The sequence below is a fragment of the Nelumbo lutea genome, chromosome 3 (genome assembly GCF_056320005.1).
Source record: "Nelumbo lutea isolate HS-2025 chromosome 3, American lotus-T2T, whole genome shotgun sequence".
NCBI lineage: Eukaryota > Viridiplantae > Streptophyta > Magnoliopsida > Proteales > Nelumbonaceae > Nelumbo > Nelumbo lutea.
The window spans coordinates 14,235,207-14,241,319 of record NC_142686.1 but is presented as its reverse complement, the minus strand read 5'-3'; the positions used below and the strand labels follow the sequence as shown (position 1 = coordinate 14,241,319).

At 40.1% G+C, this 6,113-nt stretch overlaps 1 long non-coding RNA gene across 2 annotated transcripts; it reads right to left on the bottom strand.

Annotated features, from left to right (window-relative positions):
* Positions 1–1,154: 1,154 nt before the first annotated feature.
* Positions 1,155–5,338, bottom strand: LOC148863091 (uncharacterized). 2 transcript variants are annotated; one of them, XR_016109126.1, is made up of 3 exons: positions 4,904–5,199; positions 4,424–4,753; positions 1,155–1,316 (listed from the first exon to the last, which is right to left on the bottom strand). It is a non-coding gene; the product is annotated as an uncharacterized LOC148863091 (long non-coding RNA). The 2 variants fall into 2 exon arrangements; XR_016109127.1 differs by lacking the exon at positions 4,424–4,753 and having other exon boundaries at positions 4,904–5,338.
* Between the last annotated feature and the right edge of the window lie 775 nt (positions 5,339–6,113).

The window sequence follows — 6,113 nt, the reverse complement described above, 5'->3', positions numbered from 1 at the left end:
ATGGAGAGAGGAAAGGGGATGCATATGGTAGGAGGGTTTACGGGTGCCACTGCTTGTGGCGCGTTCAAGTTGGGGATCCCATCCACCGAAAGGGGGATGGTGAACTGTCCAACGCACACCACGGGGACTTGAAGTTGTTCTCCGGTGGCGTTTGTCTCCGTGGCACGTCCGGTGTTGCTGGAAGAGGCCATGAGTGTTGGGTTTTTTAAAGAAAAGGGGTTATCGAAGTTTAAAGGGAGGCTTTTTGAAGCGTGTTCCCACAGACGGCGCCAATTGATGGAACGCGATCCGGCCGGTCTTAGCTGTCCGCGGCCTTGCTTCTAAACGGGGTAGCAGGGAACCTGAAACGGAAGAGATGGGGAAGCTCTGGGGGGAACCCGGTGTAGAGGCTCCGAAGCTCAAGTTAGAATCCTTCAAAAACAAGGTAATACCAGATAGCACAAAGTTTGCATACCTCGTTTGTCGGGGGGCAGGGGGTTCTTATAATCACCTTGTGCATTCGCCCCGAGGCCCTTGTCAGGTCGGGTATGATTACCCTTGTGCTTGTCAATTCGGTCATCGTCCTTTCTGCTGAGACAGAACCGTCACTGCCTAACCGTCTTTCTAACTGGAGATGGCGGTGTCAGTGGCGGTGGCAGGTGGCCGTTTAGAGTGCTGCCGCCAAACGTCAGATCCCAAGTCAGTCAGGCGCGGCGCCCTCGGGCACGAACTTCCTTAGTGTCAGGCATGGTACAACTTGTTTGGTTTTGGTGCCTAGAAGGTGATGCGAAGTGCTGAGCAAGGCAAGGTCTTGAGCTCGGAGGTATCTATAGGGCAGGTCAGTTCGGCGAGGTGTATCCCGAACTGTTACAAAGTGGGTCAGTTCGGCGAAGTGTATCCCGAACTGTTACAAAAGTGGGTCAGTTCGGCGAAGTGTATCCCGAGCTGTTACAAAGTGGGTCAGTTTGGCGAAGTGTATCCCGAGCTATTACAAAGTTGGTCAGTTCGGCGAAGTGTATCCCGAGCTGTTACAAAGTTGGCCAGTTCGGCGAGGTGTATCCCGAGCTGTTACAAAGGGTGAGTTCGGGCCCCCCGTAGGGAGTTCAGTCCGCTGGTGTCCCCTTGTTCCCGCCTAGGCTTGACCCCTTTTGTCGAGCTGTTGTTTCTGCCACATGTCACGTAATAGAGAGGTTGGGCCAAATCTTCCTTCAAATATACATCCCAAAATGAGAAATTTTGGTTTCAAGAAATCAATGCATAGTCCATAAGTTTGTCATAGGTTTATCATAAATTTCTACAAGTTTGCAGCCTCTATTGCTCTCTAATGCCAAGTGTTCCTGCAACACAAGAAACATAGCAAACATATAAGAAAGTGTTTATATTTGCCAAAAAAATTAAAAAAAATGGTTAATTGAATTAATTAAGTTTTATTTCAAATACAAGTGGGTTGACACAGAAATCATCCAACTATTTGGCCTTTTGGGCCACAAGGTGAGCAGGCCTAGAAACTAGGTGGAGAGAAGCAATTAGGCATTCAGTCTTCTAGCTTCCATTGAATCAAAATTCACAAAGCATCCTATAAAGCAAGCTTTCAGAAAATCAAAATAGTATCATTAGACTCACAAAGCATCCTAAAGTAAGCTTTCAAAAAAAAAAATGTGCACGAATGAGAAAATTTACCATACTCTACATAGTTTATTTATTTACTAAAGAAGGTAGACTCGCAAAGCTTTTACTTCATGCTTTAGCATTTCAGAACAGTTGTTCGTTTTCTCCCTATATATGTAATAATTTGACTTTGCCAAGCCTAACCATAACAAAAGATATACAAATGTAAAAAAGATTAACAGAACTTGGATCGGTATTGCCCAGGCACTGGAGTAAGTATTCTATATTGTTGTGTGCTGAAACTTCTTTGGAAGAGTTATTCCCTCAATTATTTCGATTAGACAAGAATAAGGATGCCTCAATTGCAGAGTTTTATGAGATTATTGGGGGAAATGTGATTTGGAGTTCCAGATTCAGGAGAAGTTTCCGGGATTGGGTTGTTGGCTGCTTCAGTTGTTGAAGGATCAGTCTGTTGAGGTAAATCAGATGGACAAGTGGAGAATTTGGAGATAGAGATGGAATTATGATGGGCAATTTTCTGTTAAACCATTTGTGTGTGGGTTGAATGGGTCAAACTAAATGTGCTTTCCAACCAAGTAGGTCTGGAACCCAATGTCCCCTTGAAGCTGAATTTCTTGGTTTGGGCTGCACCCCTTTGTAAGTGTCTTACCAAGAGTTTTATTTTGAGAAGCAATTTGCTGATCTAGGACTTAACTGTGGCTGGGAGGCTGCGTCTGTTGACCATCTTTGCATCCATTTCCTGGTAACTTGTTGAGATCTGGTGGCACTTCATCAAAGCTGCTGGTCTGAATTGGTCGATGCCTTGCTCAGTGAAGGATTGCTGCTAGACTGGAGATTACCTGGCCTAGTAAGAAGGTGACTGTGTGGGAAGAAAGGAATAGTAGACTCTCTAACATTAAAAGAAAAGGCATTGTAGATGACTTCAAGCACCAGAATATATTCCTGTTGCTGAACTCGAAGAGCTTATGGGATGTGCAATGTGATGTTTGTCCCAGGTGGGGGGACTGGTTTGTTTGTCTTGCCCTCTACTCTTGGGTGTATGTTGTATTCTTTTCTTGTGTATGTTACGCAATAAAATTCTTACTTTACCTTTTTTCAATAAAAGAAAAAAGAAAAAGAACTTTGGGAATACCAATTCCAATCTATTAAAGCATGATCATGGAATATGTAAACACTAGACTTACGTTAAGAAATCAAAATACCAAAAACAAAACTCTTCTACCTGAAAAACTACTGCTTTTGGATTCTTAGCAAGTGAACTTTCTGCATTGGTAAAATCAGCATGATGTCAAACTATATCATTCTTTTTTAAAGGTTTAAAATAGGATACTACAAATATATAGAGAGCTATTGAATGATTGCCACTTCCAGATTCGAGTAACTTTCATGCCACCTACAGATTGAACTACAGGGGGAAATTGTTTTGAATCCTTGGAGAGGGGAGAGAGAGAGAGAGACCTCAACTTAATCTAAGGGCTATCCTGTTAACTACAATCATAGAGCAAGATCCCAACTAATTCTGAAGGAAACCCCTTATCACGGCATCTTCTATTGATACAACTATTACATCTTTTACTATATTGGAAGCACAAATATGATACACTATTACATCTGCTTGGTTGAATCTTCAGCCCAACCCAAAAAATAAATCCTATTTGTCCATGAATCTATCTACCTAATTATCCGTCCTTCCATACATTTTGTGAATCTCTCTCTCTCTCTCTCTCTCTCTCTCTCTCTCTCTCTATTAAAATATATATATATATATATATATATATATATATATATTTTAATAAATGAAAACTTTAAGTTCTTGCAAAAATAAAACAATGAATAAAAGAAATGAAAATTCCATTAAAATATATTTGATAAGTAAAAAAATGAAAATCCCATTAAAATAAAAGAAAAGTTACAAGATGATAGTGACAAGGCATCACCCAATTACAACAATGAATAAAAGGATCCAATCTCAGTAAAAGTTTTCCACATTACATATCTGAATTATATGCTGAGAGTTAGATAGCAAGATTTATCAACATATGTCTAAAATCTGATAATTATAATTATGAAAGATGGGGGAATAAAAGGATCCAATCAACTGAGATTGGATCTGTTTATATTCTATTGATAAATCTGATAATAAAAGGATCCAATCAACTGAGATTTATCAAGATTTATATTCTATTGATAATAAAAGGATCCAATCTCAGTTGATTGGATCAAATCTGATAATTATAATAAAAGGATACAACCTGATAATAAAATCTAATAATAATAAATTTAACATGAAGGAAGTCTAAAAAGAAAACAGCATAAATAATAAAATCTGAAAACAGGGCAGATGGCAGCTGAAAAGTACACACATAGCAGTTCCTATGTGGATCACCTAAACGCAAGTCTGCAACTATGCCCACAAATAATAATCAAGAAACAGATGGCATCATCTTTGAGAGTCAAACCTAACTTCTCTAATGTGCAACAAGTTCAATATTGAATTCTTATCTAATTCGCTTTCTATCTTTAAATAAAGAAAAGAGGAAATATTGTGCAGAGACTTCCATACAGATCAAACAACATCATAGTTTAACAAGGGAAACAACCCCATGGAATTGCACCTATGGTTAGAACGGTAATAACTGCAGAGAAAATGAGTCATACACACCACTAAACAATCAACTACTAATTAATATTCTACATGGTGAATCTGATATGTCTGTGTAGAGACAAAACACAGGTAACGAGAAAGGGACACCATGAAGGGACACCGGGCAGAGAAAGGATCACAGGTTTGCAATGTGAATGGAGCGTTTGATACTTGGCATATGACTACTTCATGAGGGACACCGGACACTCGCGACTACTCCAGAAAAGCCCAAATGGCCTTCACATGTCCAGTTTCTGTGTTAAGTGGTTTTCTTCGAGCTCTTGGAATGCCTGGGCAAAACGGCTTAAGAACAATGGAGTTTCTGCAAGATCCTGGAATGCCTGGGCAAAACGGCTTGAACAGAGTCGAAAATCATTGAGAACAGTCGAAAATCACTGAAAAGTCGCGAGTGTTGATTTCCGACTCGTTGCCTGGGCAAAACGGATGGAACACTGTTCTCAATGATTTTCTTCGAGATCCTGGAATGCCTGGGAAAAATGGCTAGAACAGAGAAAAGTTAAGCAAAACGGCTTGAAGACGAAAGAGCTTGAAGGAGAGATTGAAGCGGGAAGTAGATGGGAGAAGACGAAAAGAGGGAAAATCAGTGCAAAACAAAGATTGAAGGAGAGATTCATCGTTGGAATGCCTTACCGTTGTTCAAAGATGCCGGAAAAGTTGCCGAAGGTACGACCGTTGGAATGCCTGGAAGTAGATGGGAGAAGACGAAGGAGCCTACTCTCTGACAAGGCCCGATATTTTTTCCCAGATGTATCCTCGAGTTTTCCATGAGACCCCAAATCCTTATTTTTGGGATTTCGCATCCTATTTTTTTCTCATCCCACCCCCGTTTGAAAAAAAAAAAAATTCTTAAAAGATTTCTCCTTTTCCATCCCAACCCACAAACCAAACGGAGCCTAAGTGTTCGTCTATTTGGGCAGTTTTTACTTTTGGCTTTGGGAGGCGGAGCCACTGGAAAAGCCTTTATGATGGCACAACAAGTCTCTTCGAGATCCGGTAGCATCTCAAAGCAACCAACCATGAACCATGTAGCTAATCTCTTCCAAATCCACTCTAATTCCTAAACCTAAACCTGAGCTGTGTTATTTGATTTGAAAGAAAAGGTTTGTACAAATTTTCCTACCTTTTCTATCAAACCAAAAACTGCCTAAATGATTTAGATTGAGGTTCAAACTCACGAACAATACTCTAATAATATAAATATTAAAGGGTTTTATGCAATTTTATTTATTTGTTTATTTTTTGAATAGAATAAGATATTATGACAATTCCATTTGCTAAACAAAAAGATTACAATAAGTTCATAAAGGGTTTGGCAGAAGTGCAATCCATTGGCCCCATAGAATGTTTTAGATGTGAGGTGGATGAAGCATTTGAGCATGGCTCATGTCTGTGACTCAAATAATTAGAGTGATGCTTATCTTAACTGAGAGTAGGGGTGCCAACAAATCGAATTAGACTGATGCTTAATACCACCTTGATTCAAAAGAAGCCTAGCTAATACTAGAGAGAGAGAGGAGTATTGATCCATTCCCTATCAAAAGACACAGAACATGAGCCAAAACGTTGTTATGTCTGTCAATGTGCTGCAGCACTTGATGAGAATAACTCTTTGAAGCTTTAAGAGGATTGACACGATGATCACTCTGTAAACAAATTCTAAGCTTCGGAGCAAATTTTAATCCCGCCCGTACTGAACACAACCCATTGGCATCCCTACCCAAAGTGAGTTATCTGTGGTCTCATGTGGCTAAATGGATGTCCACATGGCACATCAAAACTGCTGGTATGAAAGATGAGGGTCCATTGATGATTGCCAAACTCTGGTTGGGCGAGAATGTTT